General features: G+C 39.2%; 1 protein-coding gene across 1 annotated transcript in view; it reads left to right on the top strand.

Annotated features, from left to right (window-relative positions):
- The window catches only part of MYO16 (myosin XVI), a 599,120-nt gene that overhangs the window by 34,420 nt on the left and 543,073 nt on the right, over positions 1 to 21,627 (top strand). The window lies entirely within an intron of this gene.

The raw sequence follows: 21,627 nt of genomic DNA, 5'->3' as shown, positions 1-21,627 counted from the left end.
AGGAGATGAAGAGCTTACTTAAGGTGGGACACACACACTCCCTGCTAGACACAAGGAGTGTTGGAAAGACACAAGGAACTACGCTATAGCCCTGGAACTGAAGGAACTATGTGGCAACCCCTGCCAGTGCTGATATCCTTCCACTGCTACGGGATTCACAAGACTTTCTACCCACTGGCCTGTGATCTTCCTGCACTCAGCATCATTGTATGTATTTTGTGAGTCTTAAGAGGAATTTATAGATTGGTATTGGACATGTGGGCTAACATAGGACTTATGGACTTGATCTGGACCGGGCTGGAATTTTTTTTCAATATTTAATTGTTCTTGTTTATAAAACCCTTTCTTATACACACCTGAGTGTTTATGGATTTGGTTCTCTAGTCTACTGAGACTAACATGGCCACTTTCCGTTTCTAGAAACCAACATGGGCTCCAAACACAGCGGCTTATTTCTTCAAAGCCAGATTAGAATTTAGAATCTCAGAGAGTCTTCTCACAATAGATGTACGTAATATACTGTCATCACTTTAGCAGGGTCCATCGCTTGTGCCATATTCTGTTGGTTGAAAGAAAATCACAGGTTCCTCGTATACTGAGCAGAGAAGCTTATACCTAGATATAAACCCTAGAAGTGGGGAACATTGGGTGTTCCTAGAATGTGTTCACCACACATACTATGTGCCTGCTCCTTAATGGAAGACTGGGCATGAGCATCTGTCTTTAAACCGATTTCTCTCTCTATGTGTGTCATACACATACAAATGCACACAGACTTACATACATATAGATTCATGTACACGTATATTGACCTTTGCTGGTAGTAGGAATTCCATATCCCTAATGAGATTTATTACATTAAAAACTTATTTTATATGGTGGAGTGAACTTCCTTCCAATGAGTCTTCTACCCAACTCTCTGTAACTTCGGTCACATGATTGGGTGGTACTATGCAAGCAGGGCCCATGTAATACTAATAAAGGGGATTGGTTAGTTTTAATGATTACCCCTATCAGCCATCATAGAATCAGCAACACAGAGACAGAGAAATCCCAGGGCCATTGGAAGAGAATGTTATAGATCTCTGAAATGGTGGAGGCCAAGATCAGAGGCACCAGAGACAGTGGCGTGGAGACTATGGGAGAGAGCAAGAGGATCTGTGCAGAGACTATGGGATTGTGAGACAGAATGACAAGAGAATTTTCTGAACCAGAAAGGCAGAGGCCAAGGGCCCTGCGACAGAGGGGCTTAGGAAAAGGGAGAGACTTGGTGATTGATTGCAGATAGGTGTTGCTGTGGACCCTTGACTATGTCCGTACTGTTACTCATCCTGACTTGTGGGAATTTACTAACTCCTCTAATGAACTTTGAATATTGGGTGTGAATATTATGTGGCCAGTGCAATGCATTATGGAGCAGGGAGTCTTATCTGATGCTTGCTGCTTGGCAATAGGGAAGCCAGAGAGGTCAAGTATAGCCCTGTGCCATTTATTGCATGTCATTAACCTAAACGTTCTTTTTAAAATGAAGTTTTGAAAACTTGTTTTACATTATATATTCTTATCAACTGTATAATGTTAAAAGACCTCTAAAATTAAGTGAATTAACTACTATTTGCAGCACTTTAATTATTCTTATAGCTGATTAAAGTGTCAACGTGAAGACAAGTTCTACTGCTAACAAAAGATGATGTCTAATTAGTGAAATTCTGGGCTGCACATATTTTTTGTCTTCTTGTATTAGTGAGATATAATTTGAAAAATTAAAATTGGGAATTAACCCAGTTTATCACAAAAGATTCACAAATAGACTTTTGATGTTTTGTTTTGTTTGTTTCTGTCCATTGTGTTTTTGTTTCATAAACAACTAAATAACACTTGAAATAATGATTCTAATTATTTTACTTAAAACATTTTAAATCTTTTATTTCTAATAATCTTTTGATTATAACTTCAAAAAAAGGTTCTATTGGAAATAATGATTAGGAGATACTTTGTGCATGCTAAAGATAGGGATTAATCAGACGAGCAAACCCTCTTTTGAAGGAAATGAAATTGTTTTAAAATGCTTTCTAGATTTGATAAGTTAGGTAAAACTAAAATATTACACATGTATGCAAAGATCATCTTAGCTTACAAAACATGGATTTGAGATATGTATGAGAATACAATCCATCTTTTATTCTTTGTGACTTGTTTCCTACATCATTTTAATAAACTCTTTTCTATATAATTACAATAATTTTCTAATTGAACTCTTTAAACTGATTGCTGTGATAATCAAGATTGATTGTAATCAGTGAAATTCAGATATTCGTATCAGCAGCAAGCACTGGCCTCTCTTAGCCACAGAGAGACATTGACACACACAACTACCATTATGTAAACCACCAGATGAGCTATCATCTTGTATCTGGGAAGCTTTACTTTGGAAACTTTCCTCCATCATTTCCTCTTGTCATCTTTGATTGGACTTGATAACAGCATCAACATCTCCATGTTACGTGTGATTTTATTTGGTTGTTCCTTACCTTATTTCACCTCCTATGTCATTTTACATTTTTCTGTATCTAATTGCTTGCCTGATAGATGTCATTTTGTTTCCTGAGTTTTGTAGGGAAGGTCCTTGCATATTGTCTATCGACACTTGAATCCCTTTATCTTCTAACTCACTAGCTGTGTAGTTCGACTGTCAACTTTGTCTGATTTGGCTTGGAATATATTAATTACTTTAAAGCTGCTATCTGATTTTAATCTCATATAAAAAAATAAAATAAAAGTTTGTTAGCTTTGAGCATGAAAGTTTTCATCAAAGGAAAATTGGCTATACATCCTTTTCATTATAAATATTTCAAGAAATTAAACATGAAGATTCCTCTGGAGCTGTGAAGTAAAACTCAGGATTTCTTGGATGGAACCACTCAGTGTTGTTGATTAGATTCCTGTCAATCTGTGCTGATCCCACAGGAGATTGTGGAATGGCTCCTGGGCTGTCAGAGAATGCCTGTCTTTATGTGAGCAAACTGCCTTTTCTCTTTTCTGCTGAGGGGCTGCTGTGTTTGAACTGCTGACCTTGTGGTTAGTCATGATATTGGTTCCCATGCATTGGCAGGGACGTTTGAAAAAGGCAAAAAGTGTAAATCACTCTGCAGAGTAAAAATTCCAATATATTATTTATTACCACTGACTACAATTAGCTCTTTTTCCCATCGTGTATTCAGTCTGTCATTATTTCCCTTACATCTTTTACTATTCTAGATGTATGATCTAAGCAGGCAGGGAGGAGTAAGAATTGCACAGTTGTAGTATTTGCTTTATTGTCATTTTAAAATCCCACACTCTCTCTCCGTTCTCTCTTATTCTAACCTTGTCATGAACAAACACACACGTCACTCCCACACTCCTGCCTTTGTGTTAAGCATCTCTACAACTTTTGTGTCTTATCAGAGGTTTTCAACATGCCGAGGGATTAAATCTGTGTTTGAGCCTCAGTCTACTTGATTAACAAATTGACACCTAGATAGCTTTCAAAGAAGCCAGTCAATTAACAGGCTGGGTATTGTTTTATCTTTATTTTTTGAGGATAGCTGCAATTGTCAAGTACAATATGCTAAAGGAAAACAATAGCATTCACTAATGTTTCCACCTTTGGGATCTTGGTTTCACTTCCAAATCAATAATTCTCTGTTGTTTCTTGCTACTGGTATTACTAGCATTGTTTTCCTTCAGTGTGGGGTCCATGATATATGCCATAAAACAAAAGAGGAAGGTAATGCTATAGCTCTGACATGTGATACATGAATGGAACATACACTGTCAAACAGTAAGCTTTTTAGGTAGAAAATACAGTGTACTATGTACATAAGCCAATACCACAGGCATTTATTATAACTCCTAAGATACTACATCGTCATTATCATTATATGTTTGAAATATCTATAATAAATAATTGATTCCATGTTTATTTTATGATTATATAGTTGGGTGTGCAACCATTTTGTATACAGAAGGCATGGGATACATGAAATATAATTTGTCCTTGTGGGGTCTAGAATGTATACTATGCATGGTGCATGACTGTATTTTGAAATGGTTACAAGTGGATCTAAAATGCTGATGCAATCATCTTTATATATCTAAAAAAGAGCCAACCTTTAATGTTTAAAACATCTAACCTGCAAGTCATTGACAAGGTTCTCATTCATACATATTTTCAGATAGTTATTTAGCAGAATGGAGTTTGTGTCCCACAACTAAATATGACTTCTTTACAGTTTGTGGCCCGCCATGTTTTCCTATCAAGCAATATTTTAAATAATTGAGTGAAAACCTGGGTAATCTGAATTGTCTTTTAAAGTAGTGGTTGGGGGGGGGGGAGATAGAAGAGAGGGAAAAGGAGAAAGAAACAAATTGACCCTCTTGTTGTAGTTTTTTAACTAGCATTCTCAACTTTTGCTTCTAGTTTCTAATATTTGTTGCAATGTTCACATAGAACTCACAAAACAATATTCAAGATTAAAGAGTTTATTAAGGAAGGCAACAGGTTTTAATACAAGTCAGAAATTCACAGAATACATTGTTCTTCAGGATGTGTTGCAAGGTTCTTTCAGGGTTGCTAATAATTGCCCTGGGGGCAAGCTACTCCACTGTAGTCCTCTGCCTTAAGACGTTCAGCTCCAGCTCTGTGGATCAGCAAATCTAGCTCCCAGAATTAAGGACCCCACTCAAGTAGGACATACCCGAAGGCGCTCAGCTCCACTTCCAGAGATTAGCAAGCCAAACCCTCCCAGCTAAGTGTCCAGAGGCACCCTATACCACAAGCCAGCCTCCTACCCCAAACACTCATCTGTACTTGCTCCCTAGGCTGGCAAATCCACTAGTCTACCTGATGCTCTGACTTGTCGGATGTCACAGCTGTCTTCTGGAGCCAGGAAGTTCACTAGCTGCGAATCTTGGTATTCAGAAGACTACCCCATCCTTGGTTCTTGCTGGTAGTGTGATCTCATTTTAGGTTTCTCAAATGGCTAATTTTATACCCAGCAAGATGGCTTCCAGAGAATCCTAGTCAAAATTACTCCCAGGTGAATCCTACCAGTGTCTTCTCCCACCTTCTTATCCAGACCCAGGCGGGAGAAGGCTGCTTGCTCAGGTTGAGAGACAGGCTAGGCGAGCCACATTAAAGAAGTAACTGCTCCAACACTTGTTCTAGAACTGCCATGCCATAGCATAAGCCCCAAACTATTCAAATATCTCATCTTCTATATGCTTGTCAACTAGTCTTAACCCAGTTATTTAATCTTGAGCCAAAAATAAATAAATAAAAACACACAGTAATCTTATTCAGAATTTAGTGTCACTTGTTTAGTCTCTCTGATTTCTAGTTATCCTATCCTTTTGGGTCTGACCTGAAATAACTTTGCAGTCCACACTAACTCTAGTTGATACATGTGATGGGCAGAAATAGGTCAGGAGAATATCTGGGGCTATTACCACCGTCATATTTCTCCACTTTTAGGAAATCTTTCTAGACATGGGACAAGGCCTTGAATTAGAGATTAACTAGGTGACAATATAATAGGTGCCCCTTCTTAAAACAAGAACATTTTTATTTTCAGTGTCTTTAAATTGCTCATGACACTGCTTTCAAGAACAACATTTGAAGCATCCTCGCGACTTGACTCACGTAAGTTTGCTGCTGAAACTGTGGGCATTCTCTTCACATTGAATAATGAACTTTTAAGCCCCACCGCACCATGAAGCCAATGTAAATGATTGATATAAATCTAAGCTGAGCCAAATTTAGACACCAGGAACACTTGCCTTTTCAGTACCTCCTCCGGAGTGAATGATCTCCATCATCATGCCTTCTATTTCCTTGAGTTTTTATGACACAAAAATGTTTGCAGGCCTTCTGAGACCAACTAGGCCATTTCCTATTCACCATTGTCCCTTAGGTGGTCCTCACAATACTGAAATGATAATAAAAAATGTTTAAGACACCAGCTGAAAATGGGCTAATTGAAACAAAGCATTCAATGTTCAGTATATTAAGTCGTGTTGACTGCATTTGTAGGGAAGTCCTTTCACGTGAAGAGCAAACACTGATTGATAGATTTTCCTGGCAGCTCCCAGGCACGTGGTCATGAGCAGCTGAGAAGGAGCAGATTCACGCAAAGTTGTTGAATGATGAAGCCTCTCTAGAAGAAACAGGAATTGATCATTTCTGAAAGGGTGGCGTTTATAGTTTCTCCTGAATGTGTCACACGTTCCATTGTTTTCTGCATGAGTACCTTTGAGAACACCAGTTGCAAACACTCAATGGAGCATACGTCACAGAATTTTCTTTAAAAGGTGCTTATTAATGAGAGGCAGAGAAAATGCAGTGGTTGGATTGGGGACTTGGGATATAACAGGGTCAATAATAAGTTGAATGTGTGAAGTTTGCATATGCAAAATGGAAGAGCATGGCAACTGGTCCCCTCGGACGGATGGGACAGGAAGTAGCACTGACACAGGAATCTTTCTAATGTAGCCGAGATTAGACCTATTGTTATTGTGTCCAGTGAGGCACACCTGACAGGTTCTCATTAGTTACTCTTGGGGATCCTCCAAACCCAAACCGGTCTCACAGTCATCCATCCCGTCCATTCCAACGGACAGCAACCTAAGGGCTAGAGTCGAACTGCTCCTGTGTGTTTCCAAGATGGTAACGCTTTAAGAGAGTAAAAAATTTTTAAAACACACCTCATTTTTCTCCCTAAGTGCAGCTGGTAGTCTCAAACTGCTGACCTTGTGATAAGCTGCCAAAGGAGTAACCCAATGTGCCATATAGGTTCTTCATTCTTGGACATACACATACAAATTTTCATTACAATAAAATCCAAGTGAATCTTTACAGATTAAAGTTTAATTTTCCTCCAAAGTTATGAGCTACCTAGTTAAGAATTATTTTAAACCACAAACAGGACTTATACAACAAAAATTATTTGCAGTTGGGTTTTCTGTATAGAGTTTTAAATATATAAAACAGAGCGCATGTGACCTGAGAAGTTTATAAAGTCTAGTTAAACATCAGTGGGGGCGTGTTAAGTCTTTTTCTTATGATAAGAGATTCAAAGAGGCTTCAAAAAGTTTGTGGATAATTTCATTATCTTTCAATTTAATTGTTTCCTGAAATGTTTGAAGTTCCCTCATATATAATATAAAACTCTTCAAGGAAACCCATTTGTCACACAAATCCAGTAACCTGGATTTGTCAACTAGTGTATGTTTCTCTATATATACAATATTCAGGAGGGAATATCTGTGGAGACAGAAAGGAAATGACCAGTTGCTATGGTTAAAAGGGTTGGGGGCGGGGAGGAAAGAAGTGAGTAGTTACTGCCTATAGGATTTCTATTTGGGGTGATGAAAAACTTCTGGAATATAGATGTATGAACTAATTCTCAAAATCAATTGAACATACATATCTGGTGTTATTGCTGAGCTCTCAATTTGATTCCACCAGATTCCACACCTATCCTATGTCAAGTCAGTGCAATTTTAATTATAACAGTTTGGAAATTAGAACATTTAAATCATGGAAGTTTATTCTTCTTTTTAAAACTTATTTAGGGTATTCTATAGCCATAAGGATTTTAGGACAAGATTTTTAATTTCTGTAAAGACAAATAAGCTATTTGGGTGTTTGGTAGGAATTTATTATGGCTCTTTGATAAACAAAGTATATTAGGAAATGAAGTTTCCCATCTCACTTTGTCCCTTATTGTGTTGGGACGGGTTGATTAGAGAACCAAATCCAGAGACTCTCATCTGTGTGCAAAAAAGAGCTTTATATCAAGAAATAATTATGTAACAAGAAAACATCCCAGCCCAGTCTGACTCCAGTCAGTAAGTTCAATACCAGTCCTTAAGGCCCTCTTCAGACTCAAGCAGCCACATACGATGATGCAGAATGTAGGAAGATCACAAGCCACTGTCTGCAAAGTTCTGTGGATCCAAGGTTAGTGGAGAACATGGCAGGGGGCAGGGCTCTGGCAGCTTTCTGGGTCAGCTATTAGGAATGTCAAAGCAGAGAGCAAGGGGGACCTTCAGCAGGCCCCCATGATGAGAAGGCCATGCCCACAAGGAGGCACCACCAGGCTGACCTGACCGACAGGTTGAATACCACCTCTACACTTTTCTATAACTTCAAGTTGACATGAAAATATGTAACTTATATAAATATATTTAGTTTTGACCATTACTAATTTCACTAGATCAGTCGTATTAACTAACATTTTGAAGTGTCAGTACCAACTAGGTTCACAAATAAACACACAACTGCTACCGTCAACTCAACAAAGAATGACACTGTAGGAAAGAGTAGACTTTATGGAAGAATCAAGTGTCACCTTTCTCCTGGAGCCTCACATTGCTGACCTTGAGGTTAGCTGGGTAACTAACTAATGATGCCACCAGGACCCCATCAATAGAAATAGCCAACACCTGTTTCACACCTACTGTGTTCCAAGCGTTTTCATAAATGCATGTATGACTTCTCTCATTTACTCTTCCAAACACACTCAATAGCCTAGATACATTGATTATCTTACTTTTTGAAGATGCAGATGAAGTGGTGGGACAGTTAAGTCACTTGCCAAAAGTTATGTAAATAATCACAGAAATGCGCTCCAAAACCTGGCAACTCTTATTTACCATTTTAATTTGCATATCATTTAATTATTGAAATATTCTCACTTGTACAGTCTCCCCAATTATTTTTTCTTTATTCAAGAGAATCTGCTTTTACTAATTTTGAGGAAATAATATTTTTTTTGTTTTCTTTGCTCTTGGAAGATCTAGATTTTAAAATTTACGTAATAAGTAATCATATCTATAATTTGACATGTTACTTTATCTATAAAATTATTATTTTTAAGCTGCAGTTTTAAAGATTTACTATACATATAAAAGAGCACTATGAAGTTATGTAACATATGATAGGACAGGTTTATAGGAATGGAAGGATATGAAAGTGAAACATGCATTTATACTGTGTGCAGTCTGAATTTACTATTCTTATATCAAGATCAGAAGAGATATGAGACAGTTGTATTGATGGTGCTATAAAAATGTCACTTGGGGTCCTTTCTGTAATATTTAGAGGGTCAGTTATCTAAGATGGGTATGGGTTCAGAAACTGTCCCTTATTCTCAACAAATACTTTTTCGTGCAATAGTGTACTTTAGAAAATGTAGAGAATAGGTGAGTTTTATAGTAAATACCTTTTCTGCTTATGGAACTTTGGGGGGGAAATCTTTATCCTAAAAGTAGTTATTCAGCCTAATATTAGTTTGAGCTTTTCTCCCTCTCAATTATTGATAAGTATTGATAAGAAGTTGATATAATTTTTTAATGTTGAAATACATACTGGAGATCACTGTTGGAATTTCCAAGGAAGCCTCCTCTAAAGTCCTTTCCATTTTAAAAACAACAAAAACATCGGCAGAGGCTTTGCAGTTGTTTCCTCACAACTCTTGACATTAAACAAAGCACCTAAGAGGCAAGGAGCGTTTATTTAAGACAAGCAGCTAAATGTGGTAGATAATAGTGACGTTTGTGACATGTTAACTGACACATCCTTGTTCTCTTATCTCAAACTACAGTGTGACTATAAGACTAACAACCTAACAATCACAGTACCTTCCAAAAGCAGTAGCTGGACGGCCATTGAAATGTGCAAGAGATGTTTTGAGTGCTCAAAACCACTATTCCAAGGTCATTGACATTGTGCGTCTGTCTGGCTGCTCCTTGGGTTCTCTCACTGGCACAGAATTTATATTTGACTCCATTCACAGCAGCCTCACTGCTCAACATTTTTCTGACATGTTGAAATCAATTGGCAGCAAGAGTTTAAGCAGAAGTGATTCTAAAAGAAAAAGAAAACTGGAATGCTCAGTGCTGTTGAGTTGAATCCAACCCAATACTGTGAAGGACAAGGTAGAATGGCCCCTGTGGGTTTCTGCGAGTGTATCTTTTTATGGGAGCAGAAGGCAGTGTGACTGCTGGGGTCTAACGGCTAACCTTGCAGTTCCCAGTCAAGCATCACAAGTATACCCACCAGTACCTGTATCAACTGGAAAATAAGATGTCAGAAGAGCTCTTTGGAAATCTCAGATTCAAGAATCTGTAGAATCTGGACAGTTACCTTCAGGTACAGGGCAAAGACCACCCAAAGGTAAGACTTCAAAAGTCTCTCCTCTCCAGCTGACCTTGAGGGAACAGTTTAGCCTACAGCAAAGACAGACATATCCAGGGCCCCCCGGCAAACTGGATTCTTGCGAGTGATTTAAGAAATAGCAAGAGCAGACCATTCATGTCAGCGAGGAGAGGAGAGACTTCATGGGCACATATGGCAGAAAGGTCGATCTTAGAGATTTAGTTCAGGAAAGCCACTAATCAAACGAACACAAACAGGAACTTACCCTAGTGAGGCTGCGAGTTGGGCGGTTCAACCCCAGGTCAGCAGTGTGAACCCACCAGGTCCAAGCTCATCTTTCTGTGAGAGAAAGGTGAGGCTTTCTGCTTCTGAGAAATGAATTGCCTCAGAAGTCCCCAGACAGGTAGATCTCCTGTATGCTAGTGGACCACTGTGAATCAGAATCGATTCGAGGGCAGTGAGTTTTTGTTGTTTGAGATTGGGGAGAGGGTGGATCCTAGGTCTAAAGTCATAACAATAATCATTTTCAGCAGAAATGATAACTCAAAGAGCAAGAAATTATTGCCCACAGAGAAAACACATAGCTAGTAGGAGTGTCCTGGAGGAACGTTCGGGTCTTTTGCTCAACTAACGAAACAAAGATCTCAAATCTCCTACTATTTTACTAGCTTTTAAAATATGTATAAATAACTAAAGAAAAGTGGATGTCTCATGAAATAAGGAATATTCATGAGTAGATAGAAATTGTAAAAGGAATCAAATGGAAATTCTGGAAATGAAAACACTGTATATAAAATGAGCTTTTCTCTAGAAGCCATCAACAGCAGATTTGAGCTGGCAGAAGAGGCAGCGAACTTGAAAATAAGGGGCAGAGAAGAAGAAGATCAAAGATAAATTGACAGAGCCTGAGGTCTGTGGCATATCATCACATGTAACTGTAGGCACATAATGAAAGTCCCAGCAGAGAGGAGGAAGAGAAAGATAAATAAAGAATATCGGAATATATCATAGGAAAAAACTCTACCTAAGTTTGATGAAAAACATTCACTGCATATCCAAGAAGCTCGATGAACTAAAAATGATTAAAACACAGGAAATCAAATTTAGACATATCGAGATCAAACTACTAAAGGTTAAGACAACAGAAGAATCTTGAATGCCTCAAAAGAGACGGTGGCCACATATGATTGATCCTCAATTAATATGACCTACCTGTGTTCTCCCAGAGCCCATTGAGACCAGAAGGCTGTGGAGAATCATCTTCAAAACACTGAAAGAAAAATACTGTTACCCTAGAACTACACACTCTGGAAGACTATTCTTTGGATTTAAAGGATACCGATTCACATCAATTAGGATGATGAATATTAAACATGAAAACGGACAATAACGTGTGTTGGAAATAAGGCAGAGAAACTGGGACATCAGTAGGTTGTTGACTTATTTGGAAGATGGTACAGGTGCTTTAGAAAATAGCTTGATTATCCATTAAAAATTTTAATATAGAATTACCATGCAAATGAACAATTCTACACGTAGGTATTTGCCCTAGAGAACTGAAAATGTACATATATTCATACCCACAAAAAAACTGTACCTGAATATTCACAACAGGATTATACATAATAATCAGAATACATAATAGAAGACCATGAAAATTCTGTACTAGGTGGGAAATAAAACAGTCACTAAAGGCCACAGAAGATTCCAGTTAGATGAAATGTCTTAATATGCAAACCTAGAGTAAAAGAATTTAGTGATTTTAGCATAGTGGATTGCATGTTAGGTTGCTAACTGCAAGGTCAGCAGATCAAAACCACCAGCCATTCCACAGAAGAAAGATGAGGCTTCCTATTCCTGTAAAGAGTTTCAGTCCCAGAAATCCACAGGTGCAGTTCTCCTGTTATGTTCTCGGGTGATTATGAATCAGAATCAACTCAAAATGCTTTAGGTGTATGAATTCAAGTCTATCAGTCACCACCACCTGAGCACCACCCCGCCCTCCCGGGATTTCTACTTTCATCCTTTTTCTGTCTTTCTGTCTTTTTTTTCCCCATGAAGAGCCTTGGTGAGGGGTGGGTTACTAATCGGCTGCTAGCCACACTAGGTTTGACTCACCAGCCCGTCTGATGAAGCTTTCTCCTTCCCAACAACATATAGTATCAGAATCCCACAGAGGCAGTTAGATCCTGTCGTATAATCTCCGTAAGAGTCAGAATCCACTCGGTGGCAATGTCTTATTTATATTCCAGGCATTCTCCAATACACATTGTTTATCTTGGTGATTAGAGGCATCATCAAGTGACTGTTTTTGTATCTAAAAATCCTGTTGAAACAGATTGTCAAAATATGGGGATCTCATTACTCATAGCCATCAGAACAGTTCATGGCAGTTCTGCACTGTGTAAGCGTTCTGCAGAGTTTCATGGTGGAAAGGATGGATACTGAAGCACTTGTCTCGAATGCACATTTCAGTTCTGCTATTCACTGACTGGGTGGCCATGGAACTAAACCTATCCCTACCTCAAGTGACCTGTCTGCTTAAGACCTACAAAGGAAGGGAATTCAGGTTGGAAGAAAAAAAAGAGAGAGAGAGAGCACAGAATTTTATTTAGCAGTCCTATGAGGATATGAAACCAGAGTTAGTGTGACAATTAGCCAACAGTGTAACAGTTAAGAGTGGTGCAAACAGTTAAGCAAAGGTTGCTGCTTGCAATCGATCCAGAGACAACTGGGAAGAAAGCCTAGTTAGTGATTGACTTCTGAAAAGCAGACACTGGGCACTCCATGGGGTGTAGTTGTTTCTAAAGCCCTGGATCACCATGAACCACCGGGTACCCGAGAGCAGCAGGTTGCCTCTTGTGGTTGGTTAGTTGAGAGGGATGTGCTCCAGGAATGGTCGGTTAGTTGAGAGGGATGTGCAAATATGAAGTGGATGGAGCCTTGGCCTCAGTTTCCTTCAGTTCCTATTCTGATTGGATTGAGAATTTCTATTGCTTAAAACTTACAAACGACCGGGTGCATATTTTCTGAGTATCCAGAATATCTATACCTTTTCCACCACAATATCTAATCTGTCAAAACCTAAGCATAATAGCAGGTAGACTATCAAAATTCGAAGCCAAGAGAAAATTAGCTTATCGAAGCTAACTCATAGATGATAGATACAATAAACAAAAAAGCCAAACTCCCTCCCATCTTGATTCAGGCTCATGGCAACACTGCAGGTCAAAGTAGAACTTCCTCTGTGCATTGCTGAGACTGTAACATTGAGTGTGTTATTTTAATATCGTTTTAGTAATGAAAGATCAGTGAACTGCAATATCCAGATATAACATTTGAAATGATCACAAAAATATTATAAGATACAGAACAGTGGTTCTCAACCTGTGGGTAGCGACCCCTTTGGGGATCGAACCCCTTTCACAGGAGCCACCTGATAGCAATGAGAATAATTTTATGGTTGGGTGAAGGGGGTCACCACAACATGAGGAACTGTATTAAAGGGTTGTGGCATTAGGAAGGGTGAGAACCACTGATATGGATGAGTATATACAGTATAATATCATTTATATACAGTTCAAAGACAATTGAAAACTAAGCTTTATACCCTTTGGGGTTGCTTACTCTGTGGTAAAACCGTAAAATAAAGCAAAAGAATAATAGAGACACAATTGATGGTCACTGTAACGCTGGGCAAGGAGAAAGTGCATGCTTTTTATTTATTTCTTCTTTTAATAATCAAATCATTGTATTGGGGACTCATACAACTCTTATCACAATCCACACATACATCCATTGTTTCAAGCACTTTTGGACATTTGTTTCCCTCATCAGTCTCAAAACATTCGCTTTCTACTTGAGGCCTTGGTATCAGTTCCTCATTTTTCCCTTCCTTCCCTGCTCACCCCTCCTCCAAGAACCCTTGATAATTTATAAATTATTTTTATTTTGTCTTATCTTACACCATCCAATGTCTCCCTTTACCCACTACCCCACTGTCCATCCCCCAGGGAGGAGGTTATATGTAGAGCCTTGTTATCTGTTCCCCTTTGTTCCCTCATCCTCCCTTCACCCTCCTGGTATTGCCACTCTCACCACTGGTCCTGAGGGGTTCATCTGTCCTGGATTCCCTGTGTTTCAAGTTCCTATCTGTACCAGTGTACATCTTCTGGTCCAGCTGGATTTGTAAGGTAGAATTAGGATCAGGATAGTGGGGAGAAGGGAGCATTCAAGAACCAGAGGAAGATTGTGTGTTTCATCGCTGCTACAGTGTACCCTGACTGCCTCGTTCCCTTCCCACGATTCTTCAGTAAGGGGATGTCCAGTTGCCTACAGATGGGCTGTGGGTCCCACTCTACACTCCCCCTTATTCACAATGCTATGTTTTTTTTGTTGTTCTTCTTTGATGCCTGATACCTGATCCCTTCTATGCTTTGTGATGTCACAGGCTGGTGTGCTTCTTCCATGTGGGCTTTGTTGCTTCTCAGTTAGCTGCCCACTCATTTATCTTCAAGCCTATAAAACCCCAGGCTCTATATCTTTGGACAGCCAGGCGTCATCAGTAAGAAAATGCATTCTTATCAGGGTGAACAAACAATTCAATGCTTTTCAACTTTTTAACATTTATTTGTAAGTTCTATTTTGCCATGAGTACAATCAGCTTTACTAGATATTAGAAAACAGCTTTCTAAATTGGTTATAACAAGTACTCCAACAACAATGTAGGGAATCTCCTATGTCCCCACATGGTATCCAGAGTTTGTTTGTTGGACTCATTTCTTACTTTCTTAAGCCGGGTCTCTTAGTGGTTACAAGGCAGGTTGCTAACTACAAGGTCAGCAGTTTGAAAACACCAGCTGCCCCGTGAGAGAAAGATGGGGCTTTCTTCTCCCCAAAGGAGTTGAGAGTGTAAGTCTTTAAGGGAGTAAAAAACCTTGCCTTTCTAACTCAGAGAAGCTGGTGGTTTTGAACTGCCAACCTTGAAGTTAGCAGCCCAGTGAGTTACCACTCTGCCCGTGAGGTTCCAATGATATAGCTAATAGAATTATAAAATTCCTCTACCACATAATTATACCTCATTTCCTATGTATCCTTTTTATCCTCCATCCAATAATGTTGCTAAAATATGTACCCCTTGGAGGGGGAATTAAAAAAGACAAAACACCTTGCTATATCTCTACGTCCTAGGATGGAGTTTATGCTATAAAAGTCACTCCGTAAAATATGTATTTTGAAAACTCAATACGGACAATTTAGGAGCCCTGCTGGTGCAGTGGGTTACACCTTGCACTGCAAACCACAGAGTCACTGGATTGAAACCACCAGCTGCTCTGCTGTTTTCAATAGCCATTTAAAAACCCACAAGAGCAGTTCTAGTCTGCCTGATAGGGTTACTAAGAGTCAGAATTAAATGACTTGCTGAGAATGGGAAAGCACAATTTGATTGGGATTTAAGGAACCTAGAACAAAGTGGTGATGGGAATCTTGGACCTTAGGTTATTTACAGCCTTTAGACAGATCCACTTTAGACCCAGATGGTTAGAGAAGCAGAAACCTTAAACCCATCACCAAAACAAATAAGTAAAATACTGCCCGCTCCGCAAACAAGCTCACTAACATTTCATTTTGCCCTCTCCAAAGTGTGTACATAAAAAGAACAAGTTTGTTCAAAGGGCATCTGCCCGTACCCCAGGAAAGCTGCCCATACCTCAGTTATTAACTGAAAGATCGCCAGTTTGATCCCACCCAGAGAACCTGAAAGGAGAAAATGAGACGCCTTCCAATCTGCTTCCTTAAAAATTCCAGCCAAGAGATGTACGAGGCCTCTCTGCTCTGTCACACAGGGTCACTGGGAGTTGGATCAAGAACAAATGAAGCTTTTGAATTTATTTTCTGAGTTTGTGAAAGCCTAGTGTTTATTCATAATATACCTTCAAGTGCTCTCTGTTTGAGAATCATCTGAAAACTGCTGAACCAAGAAGTGTGACAAAGGCATGACTTGTAAGTGGGGTGGGGTAGGCGGGAATTACACCCCAACGTGCTAACATTGGTTCTTGGAAGAGAAAATATTTCCTTACAACAATGGTTCCTGGTCCTTTATGGCACGCATAGACAAATACATGGTATGTCTTTGGTATTGCAATGTTAAAGTGTGGTGTAGGAGTTGGTATGGCCGGGACAGTGGGCAGAGGGAGATTGATAAGTACTTGATTAGGAAAATATTTTAAAGAAAGTGCTCAAACCACTTTTGTAATTAGACACTTCAGACAATAGGTTTGAAAATTAACTTCTGGAAACCTTATGGCGAATTCTACTGTGTAACATCCCATATCTCCATGAGTTAAGTCAGCTCCACAACGAGGACCACAAGACCCATCATGAGAACTGGGTAAGACTGTCCCTAACTTTCAGTGGCACAGATGTCTACACCAGTTATTTTCTTCTCAGAGAATGACGAATGCTATATGTGATCCACATAGGTAAATCTTGGTCATACATAGCAACGCAAATATATGCTTAAATAGTGACGTAAATAGCTACCATGTGAATATTTTAAAATTATTGATGAAGGTGGGTATAGTGACAGATACATGTTCTATTAAAGTTTCCTTTAAAATGTCATGGTGTCTTTGAGCCCACTTGGTATACTCCAGTAGCTGAGGATTTAGAGACAGCATAATTGGTTTTAATATCAAAGGCTGTCTCACACACAGACATCTGACAGAATTTTGCTACAGCTTGATGATGAAGCTACAAGTGTACAATAAATGCTGAATCAGTTCCAAATGGCAACACTATAAAAGGAAGCCCGAGCTGCATCATTCTAGTTAGTCTCCAGATGGCTGATTTTCCTTAGGCTCTTGCCTTGTGGATTTGATTGTAACAGAACAACTCTGAATCGTAGTGTCATTTCTCTTGACTCACAGCCCCAATCCTGTGTTCCCAATGCAGCTCTCAAGCGGAAACGTTTTGGAGAAATCATTTTCCTCCAAATCTAGGTAATTTCACACAAAATTAATGATTAGGAGAACATGAGGATGGTTCTGGGTTTCTGTTCTAATACTCATATATTTTTTTCATTCTGTTGCTCATTTTTGGCTAAGAACATGGGGCTCAGAGGGAGGTGACTTACACTTAAACATTCTCAATCTAACCTGTGCTTGCTACATATCTAATGTAAGAGTATCCCTTTAACCTACCAGAACCTATTTTCTGGTTAGTAAAACTGTCAATAACCATTATGCCCCAGCCTAGGAAATCCATGGTAAATTCTCCCCAATAGAGCCATGGAGCCTCTTCATGGTGACACTTTCAGGCCTGAGCCTCAGTCTCTGTTTGGAATTTAAGCATAATGAGACCTGATCTCTGTTGTTGTCTTCCCTTAACTAATGGCTCCTATTTTCCCAGAGATACAATGTTACTACCCCCCTAGCGATGTGCGGTCTTTCCTTGTTAACCACAATACAATGTCCATTCTCTACAATGTCATATGCAAACAACTTCCACAACATGCTTCCAAAGGCTACTCAATTCTCCAGCACAATAAAAATTCACAACCAGAAAGCCTCCTTTTTCTTTGCCTTTGCTCATTTTCTCCTCAGAACACACATTCTCCCTTTTCAGGTCTGTTAAAGCTCCCTCTAATTCTTCAAATATTGACAAAGTCAAAATTTTATTGAAATGTACAAAGACCTAGAATTCAAAATCCAAAAGGGACGGGCATGCTCAGCATATCTGAAATGGAAATAACTCAAGAAATTCATACTCCAAGTTGCAATCTTGAAAGAGTTCTAGGGGCAAAATATTAAATGATGTAGGAAGTATTTTTAAAAATGAAAACAATACATACAATCATTGTACCAAAAAGAAATCCTCAACATTTCAACCCTTGTGGATGCAGCGTATGAGCAGGAACCAATGGTGCAGCATGAGGCAGTTTGAGCTGCACTGAAAACACCAGACAAAAACCAGGCCGCCGGAATGGATGGATACCAAGTGAAACATTTCCTAAAGCTGAAGAAGGATTATGTTTACGGGAAAATTGGAAGACAGCTACTTGGCCAACTGTCTGGAAAAGATCCATATTTGTACACAGTCTAAAGAAAAGTAACCCAAAGGAAGGTTCAAACTATAGAGCAATATAACTAATATCACACACTGGAAAAATACGCCTGAAGATCATCCAACAATGGCCACAGTGTTACACTGACAGTGAGTTGCCAGAGATTCAGGCCACAGTCCGAAGAGGACATAGAATAAGGGGTATCATTGCTGATGTCAGATGGAACTTGGCTGAAAGCAGAGAATACCAGAAAGATATTTACTTTTGTTGTATTGACAATGACAAGCCATAAAACTGTGTGGAGGATTGATTGTGCTCATAGTGAACTTGTGCATAGATCAAGAGGGAATGGTATGAATGGAACAAGGAATACCGCGTGGCCTAAAGTCACGAAAGGTGAGCAACAGGATGGTATACTGTCACCACACTGATTCAGCTGTATGCTGAGCGAATCATCAGAAAAGTTGGCTTAGATGAAGAAAAATGTGGATACAGGATTGGAGGAAGGCTTATTAACAACCTGCAATATGAAGGTGACGCAACTTTGCTTGCTGAAAGTGAGGAGGACTTGAAGCACTTGCTGATGAAGATCAAAGATTGCAGCCTTCAGTGTGGATTACAATGTAAGGAAGACCAAAATCCTCACAAAGGGACCAATAGGTGCTACCATGATAAATGGAGAGAAGTTTGAAGTTTTTAAGAATCTTGTTTTCCTTGTGTTGACGATCAATGCTCATGGAAGCAGCAGTTAAGAGATCAAGAGATATGCTGCGTTGAGTGAACATGGTGCACAAGGCCCCGTTAGAGTACTGAAGAGCAAGGATGTTACTGTGAGGACTAAAATGTTTCTGCAATCCTAATTGTACCTGATGATGATAACTGATGATAAAAAAAAAATGTGAGTGCCTCTACTATTTTTTATATTGTGGTAGAAATAAAAAAATAAATGGAAAAAAATGTGTCTGAACCAAGCCATGGTAATATCTATGGCACTGTATGCGTGTGAAAGTTGGACACTGAATAAAGAAGACTGAAGAAGAATGGATTCAGTTGAGTTGTGGTGCCGGAGAAGAATATTGAAAATATTATAGGAGGGCTGAAAGGACAAACTTATCTGTATAGGAAGTAGGGCCAGGGTGCTCCCGGGAGGTATGGATGAAGAGGCTTTGTCTTACATACTTTGGAAATTATCAGAAGAGACCAGTCCCTGGAGAAGGTCATAATGCTTAGTAAAGTAGAAGGACAATGAAAGAGAGGAAGGTCCTCCAGGAGATGGCTGGACACCATGACTGTCACAATGAGCTCTAGCATAGGAGCCGTAGTGGAGAAGGGCAGGGCTGGGCAGTGTTTCATTCTGCTGTACAGAGGTCACTGTGAGCTGGAACCTCCTCACCTCTTCAATGGCATCTGAAAACAGTATTTTTTAACAAAGATTGTTAAAATTACATTGCTTATATTCTTAATTTACAGTCAACAGTTGATAATCAGAGAGTTTTGATAATTTTGCATTAACACTTACAGATTTTATAACTATATTCAATATATTCTATGATTATACATAGATTATATATATTGTATCATGACACTCTATTACTTAGGATACTTTAACTAATAAAAATATTTCATGATACTTAAAAAGTACCAGGAAAAATAACCATGTAGCAAATTGTGTCAATTAATGTTCAAATTAATCATATGAAGTAGAATTGATGACTGTCCATTATGCTATTGACAGAAACTAAAGCATGTTGAGCTCTGAAAGTGAGGGGCATAATATCCACCAGGCCAACCACTCTGAGGGAGGAAGACAAGACTTTCCATCGCCCGAAATAATAACGGCCTTGCAAACCCACAGAGGCAGTTTGACCCTGTCCTGGAGTCTCCAGAAGCAAGAACGGACCTGACAGTAGTGAATGGGCATGTTGAAAGAGTGTAGTCCTCCTGGTCAAGTTGCCGCTCTGCCAAAGGTTGTATAACAAGCTAGCAAACATTAACAGAAGCTAACATATGGAAAAAGAAATCAATGCTCGAAGAAAAAAGCATTGCTCAATGAAAGCCATTGGCAAAGGAATCGATTTAGAAATGCATCCTGTCAAGACCTCCCGTTAATAAGAGTAGATTGTAAAATCCAAGACTTCAAGGCCATACACTATTCTTACTCAGCATGGAACACATCTGGTTTTCTGGGGAGACTGGGATGAAGGAAGGGCAAGCTGTGGTTCAAGACGGACATGCGGGGAGCTCCGGGAACTGGAAGGGGGGGCTGTTGCTGCTCTCACCACAAGGGCCATCAGGGTGGATTTAACTGGCTGAATGGCCTGACTGCTCTCATGTTCACTGTATCCATCCTGCAAGAGGAAGGTCTTTCTGGGGAAAGGCAGCGCAGGATTAACTCTGTCTACTCAAATGGTTCAGCTCTTCTGAGATGTGAAGAGAAGGTAGGGGAAAGCAGTAAGATATGAGATATGGGCACACATTAAAAAATAGGAGACACAGATTACAAGGATCTACATATAATCTGGGGGATGGACAGTGAAGTGGATGAAGGGTGACGTCAGATGGTGTAAGATATGAGAAAATAATAATAATTTATAAATTATCAAGGGTTCATGGGGGAGAGGAGATCAGGGAGGGAGGGGAAAATGAGGAGCTGATACCAAGGGTTCAAGTAGAAAGCAAATGTTTTCAGAGTGATGATGGCAACAAATGTACAAAAGTGTTTGACACAATGGATGTATGTGTGGATTGTGATAAGAGTTGTATGAACCACCAATAAAATGATTAAAAATAAAAAGGAGACACAAGGAAAGAAGAAGGGGGGGAAATGGTCCACTCCAGTACCATTTCAGTTTATGCATATAATTAGTGGGAAAGAAAATATGCCCCATGCCCCCCTGAACTTTTATTCTGAATCAGTGCTGATTTGTATAGTTAAATTTTAGAATAAAGTAAAAGTGTTGATTTAATTATATTTTGAGGTTGAAAAATTGCATTAACGGCTTTTTATGATAACTATGATACTGCTGTTAACCTCGGGGAAACCATGGTAATGCCTCAGGGAACTGAAGAACCTTCCACCAGGGCTTGTTTTATAGGTGCACTCTAAGTAGCAGAGATGTGACACGATCCATCTCTTAATGCCCCGTGTCATTCCATTTGCTAATGAATTCACCTTTGCCATTCAAATGGAAATGCAGGTCACCTTCCAACTGTGTGTTTATTCTGATAATTTGTATAGATTTTGAATCATTTAACATGACTAATTTAGACATACATGACTTTGTCTCAGAGGGTTTTGTGATAAAACAATGCCAAATGTGAATAGCATGGCTGGGGATGCAAATGCAATTTGAAAAATATA

The sequence above is a fragment of the Tenrec ecaudatus genome, chromosome 11, assembly GCF_050624435.1.
Source record: "Tenrec ecaudatus isolate mTenEca1 chromosome 11, mTenEca1.hap1, whole genome shotgun sequence".
NCBI classification, from domain to species: domain Eukaryota; kingdom Metazoa; phylum Chordata; class Mammalia; order Afrosoricida; family Tenrecidae; genus Tenrec; species Tenrec ecaudatus.
Note: the sequence above shows the minus strand (reverse complement) of the source record. Positions and strands in the feature narration are given on the sequence as shown.